At 44.4% G+C, this 12,229-nt stretch overlaps 1 protein-coding gene across 1 annotated transcript in view; it reads left to right on the top strand.

Annotated features, from left to right (window-relative positions):
* PAK5 (p21 (RAC1) activated kinase 5) overlaps positions 1–12,229 on the top strand; it is a 159,598-nt gene that overhangs the window by 18,690 nt on the left and 128,679 nt on the right. The window lies entirely within an intron of this gene.

Genomic DNA, 12,229 nt, shown 5'->3' with positions numbered 1-12,229 from the left:
CCTCCGAGCGGCGGCATGCGGGTGAAGCCCGGGGCTTGGTAGGGGTTTCTTGCCACCGAGGCCTCCCCCACTTTTAGTTTCAAAAAGAAAGCGCAGGCTGGAAGCGTCACGCCGTGGTCAGCTGGAGCTGCGCCGGCGAGAGGGAGCTGGGTTATGCCGAGATCCAGCGGTACGGACAGCTGAGCTTCCCTGCTCAGCTGAGTTTACACCGTCCCGCCACTCCAGACTGGCCGCAGGGCACAAACGACAGCAGCCATGAGTATTGCTAGATCGGTCAGTGGGGATTTCTAAAACAGCTGCATTATTATGTTATAGTTGCTGTATCTTATGTTATATATTACGTTGCAGCATTAAATTGATGTGGGGTTTTTATGGCTCAGGTCTATGACTGGTGTTATCTCAAGGGTGCCTACATTACCCCATGGTGAAGGAAAATGTCTGTTTCGTGTAGGCTAAAGTGACAGTTATACATTGCTGGGGAAAAAGATCCCTGAGAGCTATGATTACAGGAGAAATGTGATTAGGCAGTGTTTTCTCTGCCCTTTCTTCTACGTGAGCAACTCTGCAAGCAGCTATTGAAAGTGATACTATGTCATATCTGCCTCCTGTGAGTAAAATGAAATGATTGAAAGAACCAGATGCCTTTATTAATTGTGATTTAAAGTTGGCTTATGAAAAGTACAGAGGGGGCAGTCATTCATTGACATACACACAGCAGCAGAGGAAACAGCAGGTCTTAACATACACAGGGAAGGTTCCAAATATTTGCTTAAACTACATCCCTGTGGCTCTCCAGTCAGGCCTGTTTATATTTAGTGAACAACCTGTATCTTGTGGTGGCAGATGGGTTTATGAACTGGTGTTACCCTGCTGCCCAGGAGTCTCCAGAAACTGTGTGGTCCCTACTGTCAACTGGTTTTGTGTTTGCTTGGGGATACTTTTGCACTGACCTAGAGTTTTTAATGACATCCAAAGGAGAAAGGGAATAATTATTGTTTGATTTGCTTTTCCAGGGGCCAAGGCATTCCTGTATTTTTACACTTGTTGGCTGCACATCTGCCTATGTTTATTTCAGCTTTAAATGGTTCAGTACTTGCCCTCTCTTCTGCACTGCTCAGCTCTCCATAGGCATTGCATAATAGGACTCAAAGCCTCAAGTGGCTTGGGAAAGCAGGTTATGCTTTGCTGCTGGGAGACAAAGTAGGACATGGAATGGTCAGCTCCAAAGAAGATACCCAGACATTTGTCCTCAGTAGGATTTATTTGATCCTGTTCCATCACACTGGGAGATGCTGCCCCTTTTTAGCCTTCAAAGTCTTCTGCAACTACATGAGTCACAAAGCTCTGTCTTTATATTAACAAAATAATTATGCAACCCTCCAAATCATGAGAGCTGATAACAGCCTTTCCTCCAGCCAGCTTCCCTGTCTGCTTCCCTCTGGCATAAAAAGACAGGGAGGGATTCCAAATTCTCCTCCTCCATACCTCCTACTCACCTCTCAGCCATGTCTGCCAGTCTCTCATCTCTCAGCTCTTGTGTCCTGTTAATGATGTAAGGATCACAGGCAGTGACAAAATCATTCTCTTGAAGGCTAAGAGGTGACCCAACTAACCTCTGAATTTTATGGCATCTCTGTTCCAAAAAAAACTTCTCAAGATGTTAAAAAGGTGGTACACAAACATGACATTCCCATCTGAGGACAGAGCAATGGGATCATTTAGGCTGAAAGTTACAGATTGCAACTGTGTCCTTCACACTCAAAAACAACTTCATGACTACTAGTCCAGCAAATTAATCCACTTAGGTTTCCAGTGCAGCACATTTGCAGTAACATTTATTTATTTATTGGAATGATTTTCCTCTAGTTTATAGTATTCTGTTCCTAACTCAAATATATATATATGTACACACACATGCTTGCATGATAATGTGTGGTTTGAATTTCTGACTCTGCTTTGTCTAGTTTCTGAAATCCTTCTCATCTTTAGGACTTCATTTAAAAAATGAAGTTTTTATCTCTAGCTTAATCTGTTCTACCTCTAATGCAATTCCAGTTAGTTGAGGTTTACCTGTAGTAAGTCCAAGTAAAGGCTTGGATTCTGAGGAAGTAGATGAGGAAACGGAAGACAGAGAATGATACTGATGGAGATCTGGACAATTCTACTCCCAGGATATACCCAGGGATCTTCAGCTCTTCCAGAGATCATTTCTGGGAACAGCAACCTCTGAAGCTTTTGCTTCAAGGCTTAAAGTTTTCTTTTGTGTCACCCAGTAAATTTTACAGAGTGAAATAACAAGTTGGTCTGGGAAGGCATCATAATATCTTTTTTTCTTATTGTGTTGCCATGTCCCTACTCTCAAAATACAAACTGCTTTTCTAAAGGACTGTCATGTTTCTGTAAAGGACCAGGATAAAGAGAGCTGGGAAGGGCTGTGTTCCTCTACTGCACCCTGGAACTTCCAGTTTGATTTCAGGGAAGACAGATCACCTTTTAACCCCGTTCCTGAGCAGAGGATCAGTGGCTGTGAGTAGCAGAGCTTGCTGTGGGGCATTTAAATATTATGCACAGATCTTTGTCCAGCATAGCTCCAGCAGAAATCAAGCTACGAGAGAAGGGAGGGGGCAGTGTAGCTTTTCTCTGCTCTTAATCATCTCCTTCCATTTTCCCATTTTTCTCACATTTACTCACCTCTGCTTATTTTACCCATTCTCTTGTTCCTGTTCCCTCAGCCCTCTACCCCTCCTGGCAGCCTCACTGCAAACTGGAGCTGTCTCAAAATTTGCCATCTGCCACGCTCAGTGGTGCCCGCTCTCAGCAGTGGGTAGGAGGAGTAAGGACCTTTGATGTCTTTCTTGCAGGCTCAACTCTCCAGCATCATGTAGAAGTCATTATTATTTTTGTATTCTGAAGCAAAGATGGAACTCTGATGTCTTTTGAGGTAAATGCAGAGCCATCCTTGGTTTCATGTGAATCCTTTTCGGTGCAGAGCACCTCTTTGTCAAAGCTTCAGAAAAATGCTGAGAATGTGACAGAATGCTTCCTGAAAGCTCCAAATGACCCAACAAACAGTACATACAGACCCCTCTTTTAGCATTCTAATGTTTTTGGAGCTTTCATGATTTTCAGGGTGCAGGATCAGGATTTCTGACCCGTGGGAGCTGGCTGTAGCACACAATTCTCAATGAATGTGACTTCTCCTTGCCACCCATCGTGTCTTCTCAGCTCAGCCCCCAGACCACGTGGCATTCCTCTTGTATTGTACAGTAAAGAGCATAGCAGGCTGCTGGGACCTTTTGATGCTGGTGAAAATTATGCTTATCCAACAGAAAAAAAACCCATAAAATTCATCTTGATCAGCCCATCTGGAAGTTCAACAAATTAAGTTCCTACTTCCAATGCTAACACACAAATGACACTGCTTGCTGCAACTATCCAAAAAGCCGACATTGAATTTGCACCTGCAGGCAAGCATTTCAAGACTCACAGAAGTAGCTTTCCAGGAAGAAAATCAAAATACAGTGTTTTGGTGCAGTTACACAGCCAAAGACAGTCGGAACCTGGCGGGCTGCACGTCCTCCTTCGGGATTCAGGCAGAGAAGGCTCTGCCGCAGTGGCAAAGGAAGGGAGCCAACGGAGGCTGTCATTCCGTGGAATCAGACAGCAGCAGTTGCATGTGGGCTGTGCATGGGGAGTATCGAGCCTTTGAGGACTGAGCAGGGTGTCTGGTTCTGTATAATGTGATGAGCTGTATTAAAATCTTGCTGCCTATTTTTGAAAAGACTGGACTCAGTTGGCAAAACAGATTTAGGATGCCACGTGTACTGCTCAGTGTGTCAAAATAAGGGAGATGGCTTCTATTTAAAAGGCAAGGCAGGAATATCTCTACCCATGAAACATGTTCAAATACTTGTCACTAAAGTGTCCAGACTATTCCAGAGATTAAGTCTTCCATTTATCAGAAGTTCTTTTAGTAAGTCCCTAGGATTAAGTTCTTTTTGGCAGTACTGGAGTAGCAACAAAGCAAGAAAGAAAGATGGAAAGAAAATTCTCCTAGAAGCAGGACAGTTCACCATCTTCTCTAACCTGAAGTGACTGATCCTTTTTCAACTGGAACACCCCTGGCTCAGGGACAGATGTTCAGCTGGAGTATCCTTATGCAGGGGCAGTGTGGAAAGTGAAAAGACACCCTACACCTTCCAAATAACACACTCCAGAAACAAACAAAAAATTAAACACTGTTGTATCTCATTTCTGATGTGAAAGCCAAATGTGGGGTGATTCTGACTTCCAAATGCTACTGCAAAATGATCCCAAGAGAGTAAAAATACCTAGACTGCTTCTCCACACAGACTAATACCCACTTCTGTCATGGAAGGATTACCTCAGCACAGCAAACTGAGAACTTCAGTTGGAGGTGGAGGATAAGGATGAGGGGAGATCAAGGCTCCTTTTCTTCCTGGTGACCAGATTTCGAAAGTGCTGAAATCAAAATAGGCTCCTCCAGCACGTTTTCACCTTAGGCACGTAATGCAGATACAGAATAATTCATCAGGTAAACTGAAAGAGGGGCACAGCATCATGAAATTAGGATCTATCTCTGGTTAAAAGTTAATTTTTTTTGAGAAACAGCATGTGGCTGAACACAGGGGCTCTTCCCAGGTGATGAAAAGTCCTTACACTGTCACACTGTTGGGAAATTCCAGTGGTGTCAGAGTAAATACAAAATCAGTTCCATTATGGTAAACTGGTCCAGCACAATAGTTAGCATATTTTAAAAGAAATTTACACAGACCTTAAATATCCCACTCCAAATCTGCCCAGAATTAACTTTCAGTAATTGTGATTAATGCCGTAAGTTAAGTGCCTGAAAAAGCAGAGGACATATTTACATTGATTTGACTGCAGATTCTCACCATGCAAGAGACAGAGATGTGAAATCTGACTCGTACAAGGAGCTCCCACAGTGACATGGGCAGCAGGGCAGCAGCTTTTGAGTAAGAAGTGTGCGAGTCTTGCTGTTTCTGGCTCATATTCCTGTCCCTGTTTCTGACTAATATTCACCTCTTAGAGCTCTTATTTTTGTGGAAAACCTATCACACCAACCACGCTAGAAGCTGAACAACTTTATCATCTGTGCAGTTCTACAACTTTCCCGAGCCAGGGACCCGAAGGGTTGCGGTTTCCTCGGACCATCAGTGCAGAATATTGACAGTAACGAGTTCTTTGCACTCGGGAGTTGCGATTTCCAGGAAAACGCCTGTGCCAGCCGATGCCCACGAGGTGGCAGCCTGTGCGGGAGAAACCTGCAGGAAAAGAGGCTTATCCTGAACACCTTCCCCCCCGCCCTGTGCAGGCAGGAGCAGCCTCTGCCCCGCAGCCCTGGGCAGCACCCTCTGCACCAGGTTTAGCGTTCGGATAATGCCGAGCGGACGTGCCAGCCCTCACCTGCACCGCAGCATCCGACGGGCAGGTGGGACACACTGACAAGCGGGAAATACCACGGAGAAACCAGGCAGGCTGGGCTGATTTAGAGGAACAGCGGGAAAGTTCCATCCCTGAAAACACAGTCTGGAGGGGATGCAATGAAAGAGACCCAGGAGGCTGATGGCCAGAAAATACCTCGTGCTGATAAGCAGCGAAAGAGCTCTGAGTTTGCAGTGCAATAAATATACATGAGCACAGGAGGGTGCTGCTCGTTCTTTTAGCATAAAGCAGCATCTTTCTTCGCTGCTCCGTGGTGCCAGCAGCTTACAGGCATCAGAAGGGCTTGTGTTTGTTCATCCTGGACAGAGCCCGTGGTGGTAGAGCTGCTGAATAACCCCAGATCGCTGCGTATTTCCAGAGTAAAGTGACATTCACATGAAGGGCAGGTTGTGCTTTGAGGTGATGACCAGCACAGCCGGGAGTCTGCTGGAAAAGCACCCGGGTCTGTCATCCTACAAAACACTGGTACAGGGGAAGGTGTGGATCATTTTACTGTCATCTCTAGCTAAGGGTATGAATCAGAGACTGGGTGGTTGACATTCCTGTTGCCCTTGTGTTCAGCTGTTCAAGGACAGCCCAGGAGGTGGCACAACATTTGCCAGTTGGTCCAGGCTGGAGGAGCCAGGACACCAATTTCTACTGGAAATTTCTGTGGAAATTACTCTGCAGCTTTGTACTGAATATCATTTGCCTTTTCTTAGTAGTGTATCAGCGGATAGTGAGGGCACAAGGATAATTAAGGAAGGGCAGGAGAAGTGGTCTAAGAAAACAGATGAAATCAGAGACAAAGGTGGCAGAGAAGCCTGGTTTCCCTGTTTACAAGTCTGAGTTGTCCTGTAAGCAGGACAAGAATACCTGCAGACCCTGATGCCTCCAAAAATAAAAAGAAAAAAAAAGAAAAAAAAGAAAAGGAAAAAAAAAAAGAAAATAAAAAAAAAAAAAAAAAAAAAAAAAAAAAAAAAAGAAAAGAAAAAACCCCCAGAGCCCAGCATTTTAAAAAATAGTAGTCAAATAGAACTTTTAAAAATAGAAGTCAAAAAGCCAACTCCATTTTAGAGCTGGAGGGGTGCAAGAGGAGCCGTATCATAGACAGCAGAGAGGCTTTGAATAGAAGAAACAGAGAAACTGAAATTTGCTGCTAAGCCCACTGATGCAATTTGAGAGCCACAGACAGTGACTCAAGACAGCAGCTACCACTCCCCCACCTGTGTCTGGTCCCAAACCTCACTTACATTATGCAAAAGGAATTAATCAATAGGTCTGGTTTCCTCCTGGAAAGCCCTCAGAAAAGAAGGCTTGGCTTTTCTGACTCAGTTCCATCTCCAGCTGCCAGAAGCACTGTCCAGCCTGACATCTCTGAACAACTGCACGGGGTTACCTCCTTGGCCCTGCACTGAGACAGCACAGACAGCCAAGTTCTGGGTTCAGAGGGGGAGTACATGGCTGGCAGGGCCAGCTCTTTGAGGACAACAGGATGGAAATGTTACTGTTTCGGGCAGTTTCTGAGCCCCTAGCCCTGCCTCCTCATATTGTCCTACTTTTATGAGAACGTACAGGACCCATTTTTCAGAAGCTGATATTTTCCTATGCCCCTGAGCTGAGCAGTTTCCTTGACTTGGGAGTTCTGCCTCCCCTAAAAGTTGCATCACTGGTAAGAAATTGCAGCTGCGCCATTACAGAAATATGGGGGCTCACTTTGCCAGCCCAGGCAGTGTGCAGATCATTTGGACTAGCACCTTCCCGAGCAAAATGTTCTGAAATGTCACTGTGCTCCTGTGTAAAGCTTGGCTTCTCCCCAGCTTGTCTTCGCCTTTGGCTTGCAGCATCTGTGCATCTTTGCCCTCATTTCTTGGCATGCAGGTACCTGAAGGTGTAGAAGAAAGTGCTCTTGTTAATGCTGGGAAAGTGAAAATAGATGTATTTTAAATCCTAAAGGGATTTTGCCAGGGTACTTCTTGTCATAGTGCAAATGCCCACTTTTTGAATGGACCCCCAAATGTAAGGGAGATGCTTTGGAGCAGCACAGGGAATGTTCAAGGCCTCCTGAAAGGGCTCCAGCTGCTTAGAGTCACTCTGATCTGGGTAATTTTTAATGCTCCTCATGGGGGGTTCAAAGCATAACTTTAAGCCTTTGGATTTAAGGTGTTAATGCTAGATCTGCATGTGGGTTTGGCCATTCCCTTCCTCTGGAGGTGTTGCATTTCCTTTTTCATTTTGGCAGATTTCCAAGGGTGCCAGACAGTCAGGGAACAGGAACTGACTCAAATTCAGACAATGTGCCTCGGAGCAGCCCAGTTCTGTGACGGTGTTTCCACCTCAAACCAGCTTCCTTTCGAGCAGAGCTCACCAGTGTTGCTCTGGCAGTGGACAGGGATGGCCACAGTTGTGTTTCAGACCACTGAGAATCAAAGCCATTCCTGAAGCACTGGGAACATTTGGAGGCCGAGTTCTTATCTGGGTTGCTAAAGAATATCCTGTTTCTGAAAGGCCTGTGTCACATGGAGGCTGGTAAATAATGAATGCCAGGATGCATAGCTAAGTACTGGCATATGAAAGGAGCTGTGTTCTGAGCACCAACTTCTCAACTCAGCAGCAGCAGTAGGACACAGTTTACCTAAATTTGCTCATCTGTTTGGTTTATTGGGTTTTATTCTTTAAGTTGATAATAGCTTTTTCTTTTCTGTCATTAAATAGCTTCTGATAAGAATTTATTTTCACAAGGGAAAGAGGAAAGGCTTGGAAATCTAAAAAAAAAAAAGAGTTTAAAAAACCTACCACAAATGGTAATTGCATGTTTTACTTTCTAAAGCCTTTCATTTTCCCACCTCAAGTGTGATTTGACATCTAGAGGAAAGGGGGTGGCAAAACCTGATTAAATCAGGCTCAAGTTTTGGTGGCACAGCCTCAGAGCCAACATTTGTCCCAGGTCCTGCAAGGTTTTAATCCTAGGCATGGACGAAATCAAAATCAATTCTTTACCCTGTCATGGCCATAACAGGAGGGAAGAGCAAATCCTTGACAAAGGTCAAGAGAGACCCAAAGGCAGCTCATGGAGCTGGCCTTGTGCAGGTCTGTCCTGATTAAAACATTCAGGGAGTGACTTACTGTTACATCACAGGGTTTTGGCAGCACTGACATGGGCAAAGCAGGACTGCTCTATCCTGTTCTCCCTGTTCCCTCCTCACAAGCCCTTATCTCCCTGCCTGTCTGATTGTGATAAAGGTGGTTCTGGCCCCTCCAGAGCCTGCCTGTTCCTCAGCCAAAGGATGATTCCACAGTGTCTTTAAGTAGGCTGGAGCTCATAGCAAACACACAGGAATTAAGCAGCAGCAGGGAACTCAGTATCTGCTTAAAATTCTGATTACAGGTATATTTAAGGGTGCTAAATTTCTGAAGCCAAAAGGCATCCTTAGTGTTTATTAAGTTAATCATGTGTCAAGGGCCTTCTTGTGCAAGGAGATGGAGGAAAAACCACAGCTGAATATTGCACAACAGGGTTTTTAAGATGTGTTGGTCTCAATTCCATTTTTATTTTGTTGTTCCATAAAATTGTGTGTTAGGAATAGATTTATACTAGGCCAGTTCCTTGGAGTCTCTGATTGCCAAATCCTTTTTTTTCCCCAATAAGTGAATTTCTATAAAAATGTAGCCATTTGTAAGCAACCAATGTATTCAATAACATTTCTCTCTGTGGTACATTTATGCTAGAAATGCAGAAATGAGAAACTCTGAAATGGCAGCACACTGAGAGCGCTGTCTCCGTTTGATTTCCTTCTAGCCTGAATTTTCATAACAGTTACATTTGGGTTTCATTTACACCCTACACTGCCTGATGAATATTAAACAAAGTCTACAGACATTTCTTGGGTTTGCTTTTACAGACTCTGCTTGTACAGAGATATTATTTTGATGGTGCCCTTCTTGGTGCCCTCTATCCCACTATTTTATTGTCCCAGGTTGTTCTGAGACAAGTGACGGTGTGAGACAGGAGGAGAATGATTACATTTTGCAGGGAAATTATACAGAGTATAAAATCAATAGTCAGATGCTCCCTGGGACTGCCTAAAACTTCTTTGAAGAATAATTAGCTTGCAAGGGAGCTCTGGTAGCTGGAATTCCTCCCCAATTCTGTATGCATAAGATAAATTTAGTCTGGAATAAGCAGTGTGCTTTGAGGTCTCTTTGCTGATCTGGGGAAGTGGAGAGAATGAAGAACTTAGACAGAAGAGGTGTGGAAGAAAACCTGACTGACCACATCCATCCTGGGCTTGGAAGAGAGGAAAAGCAGCAACAGAAACAGGGGAAACCCAGCAGAGCAAAACTGATGCAAGTTAAGGGCTGGGGCTCAGCACCTGAGGATCCAGGTGACTCTGCTCCAGTGACAATTATCCACTGGACTGGCAGAGCTGAGGGATTACCAGGGGGAGAGTCCAGCCCACTCCACAGCTCTAAGTGGTTCATTGGCTAAGCAGCAGCCTCAGGTCAAGAGCTGTGTTTAAGCAAACTGCCTTAGGTAGGGATCAGAGAGGTTTCCTAACTTGGAGGGGACAGTGGGGAGCGGCAGAGGAGTCTGGTGAGTTCCACCATTGTGTGCTTGTCCTTTGGCCATTTTCAGTGTGCTGTTTCCTTCTGGGGTATTGCCACAGGTCAGGAGATGTAATAGCTCTGTTGCTGTGAGCTGGCCTGGACAGAGCTGGCCTGGGAGCGAGATCAGCCTTGTTCTCCAGAGCTGTCAGTACTCTGCCTTTCAGAAGCACAAAAACACCCTTGGAACGCACAGAAAGCTGCTGCAAGGGTGTCAATAGCAGTTCATGACAGACTGAGTGACATCTAATCAATTCATTATCTCCCTGAAAGGAAGGGATAATAAGGCTGAAGAATGTGCTGGAGGCATAATGTAATAGGTATTATGGGAGATTTGGGAGAGATCTAACAAAACAAGAGAATGAAGCAGCGCAGTAGTAAAAGAAGTCACTATAGTGGAGATGATCACAGGGCATTGGAGAATGAGCTCCGAGGATGAGGGAAAAGTCAATGTTTAGTATTTTTTGCTATTCCTATTCTTAAAATCATAAGCATTGTATGAAACTACATCTCTGTTTTGCTTGGGTGTGGGGTGTTGGGTTTTGTTTGTTTGGATTTTTTCTATGTATCTATTCTTAGGAACCAGAAAAACATCCAAGCACATGTGTAGCAATAAGCATGTGACTCAACCCCTCTCCAGCCACAGATGTCTCTCCCTCCTAATTAAATATGTGCTAAAGTGGTCTGTTGGAGCAAAGCCCAGTAGTGCAGGTTTGAGCTGTAGGTCCAGAAGTGGTGCTAACAAGCAGGTCTAGAATTATAGACCTGTCAGCTTACCTTTGGTTCCTGGAAAAACACTGGAACAAATAACCCAACTATTGGAGAGCACCTAGAAGAAATTGCAGGGATGAAAATAGGCAGCATAATTTTTTTTGTTTGGTTTTTTGTTTTGTTTTGTTTTTGTTTTTGTGTTTTTGGTGGTTTTTTGTTTGTTTGTTTGTTTGGGTTTTTTTGGGTTTTTTTTTGAGATACAAGACTCAAAGGTTTGAGTTTTAAAGTTGCTTCATATGTGTTCTTATAATGATGACAGGGTTGAAAATATCTGTATGCAAATCTGGTTGGAAAATTGACAGAGATGTGTTTTAGGGGGGTTTTGTTTTGCGTGTCTTTTGTTTACACCTGTGAAATGGCTGAGGCAAGAGAGAGCACACCATTTAAACTTGCAGCTGGAAACACTTTGGAAAGGCTGTGAGCACACTGGGCAGGGTTAGAATTTAGTATGATGCTTGCAAGTGGAGAGGTGGTAAAACCCCCACCAAAATCAGCTTGGCATGCAGCTGGGACAGTGCATTGTCCCTCTGCTGATACAGATTTATGTTTTGCAATAAACTCTCCATGTAGGTTATTCTACAGTTATGACAGGTTGGGCACCAACAGCTACATGTGTAGTTGATTTATCAATAAGGATGAAAGATTTTGAGGACTCACAAGCTGATCATCAATAAACAACACCACGCTGTTACAGGAAAAGCACATTAAGTATGTGAGCAGGACTGTTCCCCCTGTGGCAAGTGCAATCATCCAGCAAGCAGGAGCATTTGCTTTTGCTTAGGGTACTTTAAAGCTGAGCTGGACTGGGTTGGGTATGAAAAGGAAGGCAGGAACACTGATCCAAGCTCCAAAAGGCTTGATTTGCTAGGGAAGATGGAGGGGGTTTCATCCTCAGGAGAGGGAGGCTGAGGGGAAGATTGTATTTCTCCCCAAAACACTGGCAGCTGCTGTGAAGGAAAAAGGCAATAATTTGGTGTTCCTGACCCTGGCAGTTAAGACAAGAATCTCTGGGCTAAATTGCTTCCAGGGAAAATGGAGGCACTTTATTTTCACAGATCAGTAACTAATCTGTTACAGATCAGTAACTAATCTGATACTAAGGGAGTGTGAAGGACTGAAGCAGATTTCCTGGGAGAGGTCTGTGACTCTTTCTAAGTAAGCTGGACCCTGTGAGGAATGGCCTATGCATGTCCTCCCCTTCCCAGGCCAGTGGATTAAATCTCTGGAAACCCATCCTAGACCTCTAGTTCTACTAGGGCTGATTTATGCTAATCTACCAGCATGAATCCAGGTTGACTTAACTAAATCAGAGCCAGTAATCTCATCTCGAAGGAAAGGGAATCTTGAATTCTCAGCAACACAGCTCTAGTTATCCAGAGGGTTTCCA

The sequence above is a fragment of the Prinia subflava genome, chromosome 2 (assembly GCF_021018805.1).
Source record: "Prinia subflava isolate CZ2003 ecotype Zambia chromosome 2, Cam_Psub_1.2, whole genome shotgun sequence".
Lineage (NCBI taxonomy): Eukaryota > Metazoa > Chordata > Aves > Passeriformes > Cisticolidae > Prinia > Prinia subflava.
This window is presented reverse-complemented; position numbering and strand designations above follow the sequence as displayed.